Consider the following 18,876-nt stretch of genomic DNA (forward strand, 5'->3'; position numbering starts at 1 on the left):
TAGGTTTGGTTAAAGGGAGTTTAAGGTACGCAGTTGGCTTGTCATATATTAATTGGAGGCAAGAAATTAATTTTTGGGAAAAGCCAAATTTAGCCAGTACTGTAAAGAGGTAGGGCCATGTAACTGTATCAAAAGCTTTTTCAATATCTAAAGCTAAGACCATAAGTGGTTTATGGGTACTATTTGCTGAATGAATGACATTGAGGTTTCTTCGTATATTATCTGTTGTGAATTCTGTGGCAGAGCTCCCTCCTGTGGTCACAAGTGGTACTTCGGCTGATTCTCTCTGGGAGCTTCCGTTTGTGGAGGAAACTGGTACTGCTGCTTCTGAGTTTCCTCCCTCAGGTGATCTGGTGAGGTCGTTAGGTGCTTCTCTACTTAACCCCACCTAATGCTTTGATTCATGCTTCCTGTCAATGTTCCAGTGTTGGACTTGTGTTTCTCTGGATGATTCCTGTGGCCTGCTGCTCTGCATAGCTAAGTGCTTCTTTGCTATTTGTTGCTATTTTTTCTGTCCAGCTTGTCCATTTTGTTTTGCTGGAAGCTCTGGGACGCAAAGGGTGTACCTCCGTGCCGTTAGTTCGGTACGGAGGGTCTTTTTGCCCCTTTGCGTGGTTTTCTTTAGGGTTTTGTGTAGACCGCAAAGTTATCTTTCCTATCCTCGTTCTGTCTAGAATATCGGGCCTCACTTTGCTGAATCTATTTCATCCCTACGTTTGTCTTTTCATTTTACTCACAGTCATTATATGTGGGGGGCTGCCTTTTCCTTTGGGGTATTTCTCTGAGGCAAGGTATAGGCTTGTTTTTTCTATCTTCAGGCTAGTTAGTTTCTCAGGCTGTGCCGAGTTGCATAGGTAGCGTTAGGCGCAATCCACGGCTGCCTCTAGTTGTGTTTGGAGAGGATCAGGGATTGCGATCTGCAGAGTTCCCACGTCTCAGAGCTCGTTCTATTATTTTGGGTTATTGTCAGATCACTGTATGTGCTCTGACCTCCATGTCCATTGTGATACCGAATTGCCTTTCATAACAATTATCAGGGCCCTGTCTCATAGGGATAAAGCCCACTTGGTCCTGATGAATTAATGAAGGGAGAATTTTGTTAAGTCTATCTGTGATGAGTGATGTAAATATTTTTAGATCAACGTTTAGCAAAGATATGGGCCGGTAGTTTTTAACTGATAAGTGGTCTCGTTTTGGCTTGGGTATATGTTGTGAATTCTGTTGTCGGGCTCCCTCCTGTGGTCATGAATGGTACTTTGGCTGGTTCTGTCCATGGACTTCCTCTGGTGGGTGTTTCTGAGTTTCCTTCCACAGGTGACGTGGTTAATTCGTTAGCAGGCTGCTCTATTTAACTCCACTTAGATCTTTGCTCCATGCCACCTGTCAATGTTCCAGTATTGGTCTAGTTCTCTCCTGGATCGTTCTTGTGACCTGTCTTCCCAGCAGAAGCTAAGTTCCAGCTTGTATTTCTTTGGTTTGCTATTTTTCTGTCCAGCTTGCTATTTTTATTGTTGTCTTGCTTGCTGGAAGCTCTGGGACGCAGAGGGAGCGCCTCCGCACCGTGAGTCGGTGCGGAGGGTCTTTTTTGCGCCCTCTGCGTGGTCCTTTTGTAGGTTTTTGTGCTGACCGCAAAGTAACCTTTCCTATCCTCGGTCTGTTCAGTAAGTCGGGCCTCACTTTGCTAAATCTATTTCATCTCTGTGTTTGTATTTTCATCTTTACTCACAATCATTATATGTGGGAGGCTGCCTTTTCCTTTGGGGAATTTCTCTGAGGCAAGGTAGGCTTTATTTTTCTATCTTCAGGGCTAGCTAGTTCCTTAGGCTGTGTCGAGTTGCATAGGGAGCGTTAGGCGCAATCCACGGCTATTTCTAGTGTGTTTGATAGGATTAGGGATTGCGGTCAGCAGAGTTCCCACGTCCCAGAGCTCGTCCTTTATTATCAGTAACTATCAGGTCATTCCGTGTGCTCTTAACCACCAGGTCCATTATTGTCCTGACCACCAGGTCATAACAGTACAGGTGGCCCAAAGTACTAATGCATCTCAATAGAGGGTTAGGAGAAGTTCTGAGACCATTTTTTTTTCTTTGCAGTGTGTTTTGTCTCTCTTTTCCCCTTTATCTCTGGGTGGTTCAGGACACAGGTGTAAACATGGACATTCAAGGTCTGTCCTCTTGGATGGATAATCTCACTACAAGGGTACAAAACATTCAAGATTTTGTGGTTCAGAATCCGATGTCAGAGCCTAGGATTCCAATTTCTGATTTGTTTTTTGGTGATAGATCTAAGTTCTTGAATTTCAAAAATAATTGTAAATTGTTTCTTGCCTTGAAACCTCGCTCCTCAGGTGACCCTGTTCAACAAGTAAAGATCATTATTTCTTTGTTACGTGGTGACCCTCAAGACTGGGCATTTTCCCTTGCGCCAGGAGATGTGGCATTGCGTGATGTTGATGCGTTTTTCCTGGCGCTTGGATTGCTTTATGACAAACCTAATTCAGTGGATCAGGCAGAGAAAATCTTGCTGGCTCTGTGTCAGGGTCAGGATGAAGCGGAGATATATTGTCAGAAGTTTAGAAAGTGGTCTGTGCTCACTCAGTGGAATGAATGTGCCCTGGCAGCAATCTTCAGAAAGGGTCTCTCTGAAGCCCTTAAGGATGTCATGGTGGGATTTCCCATGCCTGCTGGTCTGAATGAGTCTATGTCCTTGGCCATTCGGATCGATCGACGCTTGCGTGAGCGTAAAGCTGTGAACCATTTGGCGGTACTATCTGAGCATGGGCCTGAGCCTATGCAATGTGATAGGACTTTGACCAGAGCTGAACGGCAAGAACACAGACGTCGGAATGGGCTGTGTTTTTACTGTGGTGATTCCACTCATGCTATCTCCGATTGTCCTAGGCGCACTAGGCATTTCGCTAGGTCTGCCACCATTGGTGCGGTACAGTCGAAATTTCTTTTGTCCGTTACTCTGATTTGCTCTTTGTCATCCTATTCTGTTATGGCATTTGTGGATTCAGGCGCTGCCCTGAATTTGATGGACTTGGAGTTTGCTAGGCGCTGTGGTTTTTTCTTGGAGCCCTTGCAGTATCCTATTCCATTGAGAGGAATTGATGCTACGCCTTTGGCCAAGAATAAGCCCCAGTACTGGACCCAATTGACCATGTGCATGGCTCCTGCACATCAGGAGGATATTCGCTTTTTGGTATTGCATAATCTGCATGATGTGGTCGTTTTGGGGTTGCCATGGCTACAGGTCCATAATCCAGTATTGGATTGGAAATCTATGTCTGTGTCCAGCTGGGGTTGTCAGGGGGTACATGGTGATGTTCCATTTTTGTCTATTTCGTCATCCACCCCTTCTGAAGTCCCGGAGTTTTTGTCGGATTACCGGGATGTATTTGATGAGCCCAAATCCAGTGCCCTACCTCCTCATAGGGATTGCGATTGTGCAATTAATTTGATTCCTGGTAGTAAGTTTCCTAAGGGCCGATTGTTCAATTTATCTGTGCCAGAACACGCCGCTATGCGGAGTTATATAAAGGAATCCTTGGAGAAAGGCCATATTCGCCCGTCGTCATCACTGTTAGGAGCAGGGTTCTTTTTTGTGGCCAAGAAGGATGGTTCTTTGAGACCTTGTATTGATTACCGCCTTCTTAATAAAATTACAGTCAAATTTCAGTATCCTTTGCGTTGCTGTCTGATTTGTTTGCTCGTATTAAAGGGGCTAGTTGGTTCACCAAGATAGATCTTCGAGGGACGTATAATCTTGTGCGTATTAAACAAGGCGATGAATGGAAAACAGCATTTAATACGCCCGAGGGCCATTTTGAGTACCTGGTTATGCCATTCGGGCTTTCCAATGCTCCATCAGTATTTCAGTCCTTTATGCATGACATCTTCCGAGAATACCTGGATAAATTCCTGATTGTGTATTTGGATGATATTTTGGTCTTTTCGGATGATTGGGAGTCTCATGTGAAGCAGGTCAGAATGGTGTTCCAGGTCCTTCGTACGAATTCCTTGTTTGTGAAGGGGTCAAAGTGTCTCTTTGGAGTTCAGAAGGTTTCGTTTTTGGGGTTCATTTTTTCCCCTTCTACTATCGAGATGGACCCTGTTAAAGTCCAGGCCATTTACGATTAGACTCAGCCGATATCTGTGAAGAGCCTGCAAAAGTTCCTGGGCTTTGCTATTTTTTATCGGCGCTTCATCGCTAATTTTTCTACTGTTGCTAAACCGTTGACTGATTTGACCAAGAGGGGTGCTGATGTGGTCAATTGGTCTTCTGCAGCTGTAGAGGCTTTTCAGGAGTTGAAGCGTCGTTTTTCTTCTGCCCCTGTGTTGTGCCAGACAGATGTTTCGCTCCCGTTTCAAGTTGAGGTTGATGCTTCTGAGATTGGAGCAGGGGCTGTTTTGTCGCAAAGAAGTTCTGAAAGCTCGGTGATGAAGCCATGTGCTTTCTTTTCTAGAAAGTTTTCGCCTGCTGAGCGTAAATATGATGTTGGTAATCGTGAGTTGTCGGCCATGAAGTGGGCATTCGAGGAGTGGCGTCATTGGCTTGAAGGAGCCAAGCATCGCGTGGTGGTCTTGACAGATCACAAGAATTTGACTTATCTTGAGTCTGCCAAACGGTTGAATCCGAGACAGGCTCGATGGTCGTTATTTTTCTCCCGTTTTGATTTTGTGGTTTCGTACCTTCCGGGCTCTAAGAATGTGAAGGCTGATGCCCTGTCAAGGAGTTTTGTGTCTGACTCTCCGGGTGTTCCTGAGCCGGTGGGTATTCTCAAAGAGGGGGTAATTTTGTCTGCCATCTCCCCTGATTTGCGGCGGGTGCTGCAAAAATTTCAGGCTGATAGACCTGACCGTTGCCCAGCGGAGAAACTGTTTGTCCCTGATAGATGGACTAGTAGAGTTATCTCTGAGATTCATTGTTCAGTGTTGGCTGGGCATCCTGGAATCTTTGGTACCAGAGATTTGGTGGCTAGATCCTTTTGGTGGCCGTCTTTGTCACGGGATGTGCGTTCTTTTGTGCAGTCCTGTGGGACTTGTGCTCGGGCTAAGCCCTGCTGTTCTCGTGCCAGTGGGTTGCTTTTGCCCTTGCCGGTCCCGAAGAGGCCCTGGACGCATATTTCTATGGATTTTATTTTGGATCTCCCCGTCTCTCAAAAGATGTCGGTCATTTGGGTGGTTTGTGATCGCTTTTCTAAGATGGTCCATTTGGTACCTTTGTCTAAATTGCCTTCCTCCTCTGATTTGGTGCCATTATTTTTCCAGCATGTGGTTCGTTTACATGGTATCCCGGAGAACATCGTTTCTGACAGAGGTTCCCAGTTTGTTTCGAGGTTTTGGCGATCCTTTTGTGCAAGGATGGGCATTGATTTGTCTTTTTCCTCGGCTTTCCATCCTCAGACAAATGGCCAAACCGAACGAACTAATCAAACTTTGGAAACATATCTGAGATGCTTTGTTTCTGCTGATCAGGATGATTGGGTGTCCTTTTTGCCTTTGGCTGAGTTCGCCCTTAATAATCGGGCCAGCTCGGCTACTTTGGTTTCGCCGTTTTTCTGCAATTCTGGTTTCCATCCTCGTTTCTCTTCAGGGCAGGTTGAGTCTTCGGACTGTCCTGGTGTAGATACTGTGGTGGATAGGTTGCAGCAGATTTGGACTCATGTGGTGGACAATTTGACATTGTCCCAGGAGAAGGCTCAACGTTTCGCTAACCGCCGGTGCTGTGTGGGTCCCCGACTTCGTGTTGGGGATTTGGTTTGGTTGTCGTCTCGTTATGTTCCTATGAAGGTTTCCTCTCCTAAGTTTAAGCCTCGTTTCATTGGTCCGTATAAGATTTCTGAGGTTATCAATCCTGTGTCATTTCGTTTGGCCCTTCCTGCTTCTTTTGCCATCCATAATGTGTTCCATAGGTCGTTATTGCGGAGATACGTGGCGCCTGTGGTTCCGTTGATCCTCCTGCCCCGTTGTTGGTTGAGGGGGAGTTGGAGTATGTGGTGGAGAAGATTTTGGATTCTCGTGTTTCGAGACGGAAACTCCAGTACCTGGTCAAGTGGAAGGGTTATGGTCAGGAAAATAATTCCTGGGTTTTTGCCTCTGATGTTCATGCTGCCGATCTGGTTCGTGCCTTTCATTTGGCTCATCATGGTCGGCCTGGGGGCTCTGGTGAGGGTTCGGTGACCCCTCCTCAAGGGTGGGGGGGTACTTTTGTGAATTCTGTTGTCGGGCTCCCTCCTGTGGTCATGAATGATACTTCGGCTGGTTCTGTCCATGGACTTCCTCTGGTGGGTGTTTCTGAGGTTCCTTCCACAGGTGACGAGGTTATGTCGTTAGCAGGCTGCTCTATTTAACTCCACTTAGATCTTTGCTCCATGCCACCTGTCAATGTTCCAGTATTGGTCTAGTTCACTCCTGGATCGTTCTTGTGACCTGTCTTCCCAGCAGAAGCTATGTTCCAGCTTGTATTTCTTTGGTTTGCTATTTTTCTGTCCAGCTTGCTATTTTTATTGTGGTCTTGCTTGCTGGAAGCTCTGGGACGCAGAGGGAGCGCCTCCGCACCGTGAGTCGGTGCGGAGGGTCTTTTTGCGCCCTCTGCGTGGTCTTTTTGTAGGTTTTTGTGCTGACCGCAAAGTAACCTTTCCTATCCTCGGTCTGTTCAGTAAGTCGGGCCTCACTTTGCTAAATCTATTTAATCTCTGTGTTTGTATTTTCATCTTTACTCACAGTCATTATATGTGGGGGGCTGCCTTTTCCTTTGGGGAATTTCTCTGAGGCAAGGTAGGCTTTATTTTTCTTTCTTCAGGGCTAGCTAGTTCCTTAGGCTGTGCCGAGTTGCTTAGGGAGCGTTAGGCACAATCCACGGCTATTTCTAGTGTGTTTGATAGGATTAGGGATTGCGGTCAGCAGAGTTCCCACGTCCCAGAGCTCGTCCTTTATTATCAGTAACTATCAGGTCATTCCGTGTGCTCTTAACCACCAGGTCCATTATTGTCCTGACCACCAGGTCATAACAGGTATAACGGCAACATGCGCGACATAGAACTCGGGAGGCATTTGGGAGCCCAAAAGGAGAGCGTTACAAAAGTTTTTGATGTGGGGCATGAGGAGGTTTCCAAATTTTTTATAGTAAAGGGCTGAAAGGCCGTCTGGTCCAGGGGCTTTACCCGCTTTTAGTTTTTTAATTATCAAGTTGATCTCTTCTGGCAAAATTTCTGACTGAAGCTGCTGCGCCTCCGGTTCTGTAATTTTGGGGAGGTTTATGTCCTGTAGGAAAGAATTTAAAAGGTTTGTGGGGGGAGCTGGAGGGGAGGAGTATAGTTTCTGGTAGTATTTTTGAAATACTTTGTAAATGGTCTCGGGGTGAGCTGAGATATGTCCTGTATTATCTTTGATGGAGGGGATGGTGTTTATAAATTCTCTCGCTCGCAATTGACGTGCTAACATTCTAGAGGGCTTGTTTGCCTGCCTGTAGAAGGTGGCTCTGGTCCATGACAGGGCTTTTTCCGTTCTATTAGTGAGGATAGCATCCAACTGCCTTTTAACGTCGTGAATTTGCTTTATTAGGTAGCGGGATGTAGACAGTTGGTTTGCCTGTTCCAACTTAAATAATTTGGTTTCTAGATTATTCTGGAGGTCAGTTCTGCTTTTTTTACGGTGGGAAGCTATTTTAATTAGAGAGCCGGTGATGAACTTTTTATGGGCCATCCAAATGTTCCCTGGTGTAGAGTCATTGTTTGCGTTAGTTTGGCAAAAAAGCTTTAATTCCTCAGTTATTTGAGAGGATATTGTGGGATCTGTAATCAGGGATTCATTTAATCTCCATTTAAAAAGGTTGGAGGTGGTGATGTCAAATTTAAAAACAGATAGGACGAGGTCGTGATCTGACCAGGTCGACGGGACATGGCGGGAGTAAAGGACCGTTGTGAGTGAATTCGCTGTCGTTATTTGTAGATCGATTCGTGAATATGATTTATGGACTGGTGAGAAAAACGTGTAGCCCCTCGTAGGCCCATTTAGTTCCCTCCATATGTCTACCAATCTGTTCTCACTCATCATATGCAAAAAATTTTTCCTGTCAGTCTTGGAGATGTCAGATCTGCGTATCGAACTGCTGTCCAGGCTCGGGTTCAAAGTCAAATTAAAGTCTCCGCACCAAACTAGGTAGTGGTATGAGAATAGGGATATTTTTGATATTATCATTTTAAATACCGACAGTTGGGTAGTAGCGGGGAGATAACTATTTACAATACAGAGGTTTTTACCCTGTAGAGTCCCTTGTAAAATTATGAACCTGCCCTCTGGGTCAGAATATGAGTTGGTTAAATGAAAGGGAAAGGAGTTTTTGAGGAATATGGCCACATCCCTAGTTTTACGGTCCCAGGAGGCTAAATAGTAGCGAGTGTATTTGGAGTCAAAATACTTGGGTGAGGAAGTAGTGGAGAAGTGGGTTTCTTGTAGGCACAGAATGTCAGGTTTATGCTTATGGTAGTCCAAAAAGGCTTTTTTTCATTTAATAGGTGAGTTCAACCCTCTCACATTGTGGGAGATAACTCTACACATGATTAGGCATATATTTACCGCTTATAGACCCGTTGAGATGGGCGCTGGTCCATCTCAGCCAGTGAAGGCGCCGCCGTTGAGGGTAACGGAACTGACAGCGATGAGCAGGTCTAAGGGAAAACAGTAGGAAAGGGACAATACAGGGGAGGACAAACATATAAAACAATGTGAACAAGTGAATTTGGGCTTTAGGCCCAAAATGCATGGCGATCCGGAAAGCCATAATAGAAAGCCAACCAGAAAACACCAAAATTAGGCAACATGTGGTAGACCCGAGGCCTAACCCATTATAATACAAGACCCTTCTAAGTTATGATGGTGGAGGTGGGGGGGGGGTTGTAAATAGGGGGTGGAGAGAAAAAAAAAAAAAAGGGGGGGGGGGAAAGATATAAGGTGGGTAGGGTTTAGGTAGGTCGGGCCTATCTAAATAAATACGGAACCGGAAGGATAATCGATGTTGTTACTGTATGAAACAGACAAGCCCACGTAGCGTGGCATATCTAGCAGTAGGCTGTAGTGTGGTATCAAAACCAAATCAAGTGTTCAGTTAGCCATCAGACACCAGTCATGTAATTCGTGTGCGTTGGCTCCTAGTTGTAGGAGCAGTTTGCCAGTCCCTGGCCGGACGTGGTTTTCTTTGCGATTGTGGTGGCAGGGAGTCAGTGAATGGCAATCCAGCTTGTTCAAGGGCCTTTTTGCCTTCTTCTAGCGAACGGCATATGTGTAGCTCATTTCCAAGAGTGAAGGATAGAGAAAATGGAAAGCCCCAACGGTATTTGACTTGTGCCGTTTGCAATGCTGTAGTGACTGGCTTTAGGGCTCTCCTGCGAAACAGCGAGGCTGGAGCAATGTCTGAGAAAAGACGCACAGAGTCTGGTAGGCCAGGTAGTGTGGAAAGCGGCCTCGCAGCGTTCAAGATGAGGTCCCTGGTCTCCTCATGTTGCATTTTGAGGACTACATCTCTGGGAATGTCTGGGGCTCTCGGCCTGCCTAGAGATCTATGAATTCTTGTGATGTGCATTAGAGAGGGGTCCACATCTGGTAAAAGAGCTGTGAACAGTGTGGCAATTGTTTCTTTTAATGCTGTAAAAGACTCTGGCAGACCACGTACCCCGATATTTCCTCTGCGTGACCTGTTCTCTAAGTCCTCACTCCTTAATTCAAAGTCCATTATGCGGTCCGCATGATGCTTGAGGGTCTCCTGATCCTCCTCCAAAGCCTCTGCAGTGGCGTCCATCTTCTCTTCAAGGTGTGTTGTGCACTGGATAATGTCTTGCAGCTGAGCTGTTATGGACTGCATAGCGGTGGTGAGCTCAGAGCGGAAAGTCTCCTGGAGGGTTTTAGTTAACGCTGCAGTGGCAATGACAGCGTCTCCTCCATTATCTGAATCCTCCTCACCAGCTCCCGCACTGAGCTGTGAGGACGGGGTGGGAGCGAGGATAGATGCGGCGGCCATTTTACCAGCGCCGCTGCCCGCCAAGAGTTCTGATATTGGGCGACACACCGGCTGGCCAGCAGCGAGGGTATAATCAGGCACCGGGCTGCGGAGCTCAGCAGAGCACGTCCTGCTCCATCAAAGTCCGCGCATGCGCCCCGAAATTAAGGCATTTTTGAGTGGGGTTTTCTCTTTGCAGTTTTTGCAGATTTTCTGTCCAGGTTTTTAGATGGAAAATTGGCAGTGTGTTACAGTAGCAGGTAAGGGGAAGATATTTTACTAAATCCCATCCACTTACGGTGGAAAAAATCCAGCGGAAATCCACACCATATCAATTGATGTATTTTATTACATGTTGGGGTATGTGCACACTTTGCGGATTTGGCTGCGGATCCGCAGTGGATTGGCCACTGTGGATCTGCAGCTGTTTTTCATGCTGTTTACAGTACCATGTAAACCTATGGAAAACCAAATCCGCTGTGCCCATGGTGCGAAAAATACTGAGCGGAAACACTGAGTTGTATTTTCTGCAGCATGTCAATTTTTTGTGCGGATTCTGCAGCGTTTTACACCAGCTCCTCAATAGGAATCTGCAGGTGTGAAATCCGCACAAAAAAACGCAGGAATTCCGCAGTAAATCCGCAATGCGTTTTACCTGCGGATTTTGCAAAATCGGTGCGGAAAAATCCCCACACTAATCCGCAACGTGTGCACATAGCCTCAAAGTGGCTTTGTTGCATATCCGCAGTCTGTAGATGTGAGCACACAATTCTGATGCCTATAAGGTATGGAAACCACCATGTATTTGCAGCAGACATCTCAACACCAAAAACATGTTTCATGACAGGAAAAGCGCAATGTAAAATTTGTTGCGTTTTTTTTTTTTACTTGTGCTTTTATGTGTTTTTTTTTTTTACACATAAAACTCAGCATATCTGAAGGAGCAACTGACATGTTGCGGATTTAAAAGGCACTGAAGGTCAGTTTACACAGTGTAATAAAGAAAAAAAAAGCAAAGGGGAATGAGATTTCTATTAATCCCATTCACTTTGCTAGAACTGTAGAAGGCTGCTTTTTTGTGCAGTAAAAATATGCAGTATCAATAACTCATCGTGGGAACTTAACCTAAAAGAGCACATAATGGACATTGGAAAATATCCGGTCTTGAAATGGTTAATGTAGTGTAGCGATTTCACTCACTCAGCTGCGACGGCTGACACTCAGGAGACGTGTTCCTTTAAAGTTCACTTGGTTTATTGCTTCATAAACCATGTGGCAAAACAACAGAAAGCAAAATAGCCTTTGGTTCAGGCAAAGGAAAACAAGTGTCCAGTTCATCCGGCTCAGTCCTGAAGCCGAACACACTCAGGAGGGTTTCACCTCCACACATATCTGCTGTGTAAAGGATTAGCCAGTCTTATATAGGACTAACCACACCCAGTAATCTATCACATGATTAGCCATGTGGTCTGACATCACCACAGGTCCTGAAACACAAACATATGGTTATATAAAACAACGCAATATTCCGGGCTACATTACAGCAACAAGGCACTTATGTGGCACATACCTCCCATCGACTACACATCCTTTAGCCATGCTACATACCTCCCCCCTCTGCCTAAAGCCGTGGGGCTTGGCACTTTCTCCCACTAAACAAGGGATTCTTGATAGGGCATCCGCATTACCGTGCAGCTTTCCGGCCCGATGTTCCACATGGAAACTGAAGTCCTGCAGGGATAAGAACCAACGGGTGACCCTAGCATTTCTACCCTTCGTTTCCCTCATCCACCTAAGTGGGGCATGGTCAGATATCAGTCTAAATTTACGTCCCAGCAGATAGTACCGTAATGTGTCCACTGCCCATTTTATGGCCAAGCACTCCTTCTCAACGACTGAGTAGTTCTTTTCAGATGAGGACAGCTTCCTACTCAGATAGAGAACAGGATGCTCCTCCCCATGTAGTTCTTGGGAAAGGACTGCTCCCACCCCAACATCTGAGGCATCTGTCTGAAGAATAAACTCTTTCTTCAAGTTTGGGGCCATCAGAACGGGTTGCTTACACAAAGCGTTTTTCATTTCTTGGAAGGCTGACTCTGTTTCTTCGGACCACTTAACCATTACTGGTTTTGTCCCTTTTAGCAGGTCAGTCAGAGGCGCAGCCATCGTGGCGAAGTTTGGGATGAACCTCCTGTAATATCCCACGATTCCCAGGAAGGCTTTAACTTGCTTCTTGGAAACTGGTTTTGGCCACGTTTGAATTGCCTCCACTTTACTGATTTGGGGTTTTATTTCTCCGTGACCCACTATGTATCCAAGGTACTTAGCTTCTTCTTTACCCAAGGCACACTTCTTTGGGTTTATAGTAAATCCGGCCTCTCTTATAGCATCCAACACCGCTTGGACTTTCTCCAGATGACTCTCCCAGTCCGGGCTAAAGATGACGATATCATCTAGGTACGCAGCAGCGTAGGCCTTATGGGGTGCAAGAACTCTATCCATAGCCCTCTGGAAGGTCGCCGGAGCTCCCTGTAGGCCAAACGGCATCCGGGCATACTGGAAGCATCCATCAGGTGTCGAAAAGGCTGTCTTCTCCTTGGCTTCCTGCGCCATGGGGATCTGCCAATACCCCTTTGTCAGATCCAAGGTGGATATATATCTGGCGTGCCTAAGCCTTTCGATGAGCTCATCAATACGGGGCATGGGATAAGTGTCGAACTTGGAGACCTCATTCAACTTCCGATAGTCGTTGCAAAACCTCCACTCTCCATCAGGTTTTGGGACCAGGACAATTGGGCTTGACCAACCGCTCTTGGATTCCTCAATGACTCCAAGCCTCAACATACGCTCCACTTCCTTGGAGATAACTTCTCGACGAGCCTCAGGAATACGATAAGGTTTCACATTCACCCGCACATGGGGCTCTGTTAGGACCTCGTGCTCTATGACCTTCGTGTATCCTGGCAATTCTGAAAACAGGTCCCTGTTTTTCTGGAGTAACTCCCGGCACTGCTGTTTCTGGGTTTTCGATAGCGTCTCTGCTATAGTAACCGCTCCAACCTCACCTTCTGGGTTGCTTAACAATGACGGAGTAACTGTCGGCTCTCTATCTTGCCATGGCTTGATGAGGTTGACATGGTAAACTTGGAATGGTTTCCGTCTTCCTGGTTGGTGAATTTTATAATTTACCTCACCAAGTTTCTCGACAACCTCATATGGCCCTTGCCATTTGGCCAAGAACTTGCTTTCCACCGTTGGAACTAACACCAGAACTCGGTCTCCCGAATTGAACTGCCTCACTCTTGCAGACCGGTTGTAGACCCTGGCTTGAGCTTCTTGTGCTTGGAGAAGGTGTTCTTTCACGATAGGCATCACCTTTGCAATCCTCTGCTGCATCAGGGCCACATGCTCAATGACGCTTCTGTGGGGCGTGACTTCGGCTTCCCAGGTTTCCTTGGCTATATCCAGGAGTCCTCGTGGATGTCGGCCATATAGAAGCTCAAACGGTGAGAACCCTGTGGAGGCCTGTGGAACTTCACGAATGGAAAACATCAGATAGGGTAAGAGACAATCCCAGTCTCTACCGTCTTTCTCTATAGCTTTTCTCAGCATGCTCTTTAGAGTCTTGTTAAACCTCTCAACAAGACCATCTGACTGGGGATGGTACACCGAGGTCCTCAACTGGGAGATCTTCAGGGCTTTGCATAACTCCCTCATCACCTTGCTCATGAAAGGTGTACCCTGGTCAGTCAGGATCTCCTTTGGCAGACCTGTCCAGGAAAAGACATGGACCAACTCGCGGGCTATGCTCTTTGAGGAAGAATTCCTCAAGGGAATTGCCTCAGGATAGCGTGTGGCATAGTCCAGGATGACTAATATATACTGATGGCCCCGAGCTGATTTAACTAAGGGACCGACCAAGTCCATGGCAATTCTCTCAAACGGTACCTCAATAATGGGCAGTGGCACAAGGGGGTTCCGGAAATGAGGAGTAGGAGCAGTTAGCTGACATGTAGGGCAGGACCTGCAATAGTTCACTATTTCCCGGTGACACCCAGGCCAATAGAACCTCTGCACAACCCGTTCCTGCGTTTTTTCCACCCCTAGGTGTCCACCCAAGATGTGTGAATGGGCCATGTCCAACACTTTCCGTCTATACGGACCCGGCACTATCAACTGCTCTACCAACTCCTCCCTTATTTTCGTGACCCGGTACAACAATTCCCCCCTCAACAGAAAATGGGGAAATCTTTTGTCTGCCCCCGGCTCCTGTACCACCCCGTCAATAACTGTGACATTATTAAAGGCTTCCCTCAGAGTGGGGTCCCTATGTTGGGCAGTCCCAAAATTTTCACCGGTAACCTCTAACTCCAGAATGTCAGATGTAGGGGAATCTTCCTCCTCATCCCCAACCAGAACACAAAAAGGAAAGCTGTCTGCCTCTGGGTGTGGCGATACCGTTCCAGGGTTCACTGGTTCCCTGCCAGGGAGCTCAGAACCCTTTCCCCACAAATCCCAAAACAAACAGAAATCCCGGCCAATAATTATAGGGTGCAACAAGTCCTGAACTACGCCGACTATGTGGGATTCAGTGCCACATGCCGTTTCAATGTCCACCCTGGCCATAGGGTAGTCCTTTGCATCACCATGTATGCACCGCACTACGACCTTCTTTCCTGGGAGCAGATGAAGAGGAAAAGTGGCCCTCACCAGGGTCACTAGGCTCCCCGAGTCTAACAGTGCCGTTACTGCTCGACCGTTCACCTTTACGGGACACGCTTGAGGTCCCTCGTTGGATGGAGAGTTCACACTACAGACTGGATACGCATAGTATGAACAACGGCGTCCCATGCTGCAGTCCATCTGCTCAGTGGCTTGGGAACAACGGGCAGCTATATGTCCTGGCTTGTGGCACCTCCAACAAATAACATCACCCGTGGGGACCTTGGGCACCACCTCCCCCGCCCTTTGTGACCTTGGACGCACCACCCCTTTTTGGGACTCAGCTGCCCTCTGGGACCCCCAGTACGGCATGGGCTGCCTCCCGAAGGAGCCTTCCAACCCTTGGTATCTCTCAACCAGTCCGATCAGCTCGTCGGCATTCTGGGGATCACCCTGGGCAACCCAAGACTGTATAGGCCTCGGGAGGGAATGGACAAACCGATCCATCATCACCCGTTCTACCATCTGTGCAGGCGCAGAGGACTCTGGCTGCAGCCATTTCTGGACCAGGTGCAACAGATCAAACATTTGGGAACGAGGTGGTTTGTCCCGGTGATAGCCCCAGGAGTGAACTCGCTGTGCCCTGACAGTCAGTGTCACCCCCAGACGTGCGAGAATCTCGGCTTTCAATTTGTGATACTCTTTGGCATCCTGCAAGGTCAAATCATAGTACGCCTTCTGGGGTTCTCCCGTCAGGTATGGCGCAAGTACCTCTGCCCACTGCTTTGGCGGAAGTTTTTCCCTCTCAGCGACCCTCTCAAACACTGTCAGGAAGGCCTCAACATCATCCCCGGGAGTCATTTTCTGCAATGCACGTCTTACCGTCTTCCGGACGTGGGTGTCATCAGCCAAACCTGGGGTTGGGGCGCTCGCCTTGCCCTGGATGGCGGTTGCCAGAAGCTGCATCTGCTGCTGATGCTCCTGCTGGCTCTGTTGTAACTGCTGCCGTTGCTCCTGCTGGCTTTGCTGCATCTGCTGCCGTTGCTCCTGCTGGCTCTGTTGTATCTGCTGCTGGCTCTGTTGTATCTGCTGCATCAACAGCCTGTTGGTCTCTTGCTGCCTTTGCTCCTGCTGGACCAAGTGTTTCAGCAGGTCCTCCATTTTCTCCGGCAATGCTTGCTGGCTTGCAACAGCCTTGACCCAGGACATTCAAAAATAAACTCACGTCTCCGCTGGGAACGCTGCTCGCAGGTCTCCACCAATTGTAGCGATTTCACTCACTCAGCTGCGACGGCTGACACTCAGGAGACGTGTTCCTTTAAAGTTCACTGGGTTTATTGCTTCATAAACCATGTGGCAAAACAACAGAAAGCAAAATAGCCTTTGGTTCAGGCAAAGGAAAACAAGTGTCCAGTTCATCCGGCTCAGTCCTGAAGCCGAACACACTCAGGAGGGTTTTACCTCCACACATATCTGCTGTGTAAAGGATTAGCCAGTCTTATATAGGACTAACCACACCCAGTAATCTATCACATGATTAGCCATGTGGTCTGACATCACCACAGGTCCTGAAACACAAACATATGGTTATATAAAACAACGCAATATTCCGGGCTACATTACAGCAACAAGGCACTTATGTGGCACATACCTCCCATCGACTACACACCCTTTAGCCATGCTACAGTAGGAATTATGTCTGTTGCTTTTAAAAAATGGTTGTCTTTTGACCCTCTTACCTTATTGTTTCTAATTTCCATTGGCTGTGTAAATAAAGAAGAAAAAAAAACTGTAATTGGTCAGTACTTAATTCATCATTACTGTAATCAGACTTTATGAACAGCTCAACTAGTTTTCCTGTTTTACTCTGGCCACTCCATTCAGTAAATTTCCATGTGGTGTGGTTTGGCTTGACTCAAAAGTGTGGCAGCCGATTCCTGCAAGCTTTGAAACAAAGAGCTAGTCCCTGCTGCTGGCATACTGTACTTGAAGACCACATATATAGATATAATTGGACACATCTGGTGCCCATGCTTGCCAGGTTTTAACAAACGTGTGTGTGTGTTAGCAAACATTTAATAACAATTTCTGAAAAAAAGTGCAATATTAATAATTTTCTGATCTTCGGTTTTATATATATTTCTTTAGCTGCTTTATTTTGGTTTACCAAAGGAGAATGTTATAAAAATCAATGGCTAATTCCACTTAGAAAAGAAAACTATATGGCAAGGCTGACCAGCTTAGTGATTAACTGTAAGCAAATACAGAATATTATAGAGACATTTTATGGAAACATTTATTTTATTAAATAACATATTTTTCTTCTGAACGTTTGTATTTGTAACAAGATGCGTCATTAGAGTCTGGTGAGCCCTGGTGCAAGATTTGGACTGGGCCCTCCCTTCCTGAGTAAATTTTATAATTAAAATGATAATTAAAATGATATTATATATATGCCCTCCATCCTGGTATACTGTATGCCCCTTATTTTGGGCCTCATACTGGTTTATACAAGGGGCGAAGAGGTATTTGAGACATTGCTGATTTTGATTTTGCAAGTTTCCCCACCAACAAAGAAAGGAGAGGTCTGTAATTTTTTATCGTAATTAGTTAGCTTGAATTTTATTGCATGAAATAAGTATTTGATGCAATAGAAAACCAGAACTTAATATTTGGTATGGAAACTTTTGTTTGCAATTAGAGAAGTCAGACGTTTTATGTAGTTCTTGACCAAGTTTGCACACACTACAGCAGGGATTTTGACCCACTCCTCCCTACAGATATTCTCCAGATTTGTCAGGTTTTGGGACAGTCACTCGGCAAGATTGAGTTTCAGTTCTATCAAAAGATTTTCTATTTAGTTCAGGTCTGGAGGCTGGCTAGGCCACTCCAAGACTTTGAAATGCTTCAAAGCCACCCCTTAGTTGCCCTGTCTGTTGCTGGTCATTGTCATGCTGAAAGATCCAGCCACGACCTATCTTCAATGGTCTTACTGAGGTAAGGACATTTTTGGCCAAAATCGTGTGATACATGACCTTGTCCATCCTCCCTTCAATATGATGCAGTTGCACTGTCCCCTTTGTAGAAAAGCACCCCCAAAGTATGATATTTCCCTCACCCTGCTTCATGGTTCAGACTGTGTTCTTGGGGTTGTTCATCTTTGGGTTGTTCTCATCCTTCTTCTTCCTCCAAACACTGCGAGTAAAGTTGATACAGGAAAATTCTATTTTGGTCCCGTCTGACCACATGACATTCTCCCATGCTGCCTCTGGATCATCCAGACGGTCAGCGGCAAACATCAAACGGGCCTGGACATGTACTGGCATGAGCAGGGGGACCTTGCATGCCCTGCAGGATTTTAATCCATAACGGTGTAGTGTGTTACTAACGGTAATCTCTCTTCAGGTCATTAACCAGGTCATCCTGTTTAGTTCTGGGCTGATTCCTGACCTTTCTCAAAATCATCCTTACCCCACGAGACAAGATGTTGCATGGAGCCCCAGACAGGCATCTTGGAGGAGGATTGACTGGCATCTTGGGTTTCTTCCATTTTCTACCAATTGCTCCAACAGCTGTTGCCTTCTCACCAAGTTCCTTGCCTATTGTCCTGTAACTCATCCAAGCCTTGTGCAGGTCTACAATTTTGTCCCTGGTGTGTGTCCTTAGATAGCTCTTTGGTCTTGGCCATGGTGGAGAATTTGTGTGATTGATTGAGTGTGTGAGCAGGTGTCTTTTATACAGGTAATAAGTTAAAACAGGTGCAATTAATGCACTGTAATTAGTATAGAGTTGGAGGGCTTCTTAAAGAAAAACTAACAGGTCTGTGAGTATTTCCCCCATCCTGGTATACCGTATATACTCGAGTATAAGCCGAGTTTTTCAACACATTTTTTGTGTGCTGAAAACACGCCCCTCGGCTTATGCTCGAGTGAGGGTCCAAGAAGATGGAGGGAGAGTGGCAGTGATGGAGCAGCGGGTTACAGGAGTCAGGAGCCGACTGTTGTGGCTAAAGCCTGTGCCCGCTGCTAAAGAGAAATTAATATTTACTGCGCTGGCAGTGAATATTCATTTCTCTGTAATAGCAGGCACAGTAGTCGCAGCCACCGGCTTCCTGCAGAGGCTGGTCGGTCACGTGTGCCCCCTACTTAAGAGAAATGAATATTCACTTCTCTTAAGTAGCGGGCACACGTGACCGTCCGACCCCTGCGGGAAGCC

At 46.5% G+C, this 18,876-nt stretch overlaps 1 pseudogene; it reads right to left on the reverse strand.

The window, feature by feature from the left end:
• Nucleotides 1–17,792: 17,792 nt before the first annotated feature.
• The window catches only part of LOC138643374 (uncharacterized), a 64,318-nt pseudogene continuing 63,234 nt past the window's right edge, over nucleotides 17,793–18,876 (reverse strand).

Source organism: Ranitomeya imitator, chromosome 6 (assembly GCF_032444005.1).
Source record: "Ranitomeya imitator isolate aRanImi1 chromosome 6, aRanImi1.pri, whole genome shotgun sequence".
Lineage (NCBI taxonomy): Eukaryota > Metazoa > Chordata > Amphibia > Anura > Dendrobatidae > Ranitomeya > Ranitomeya imitator.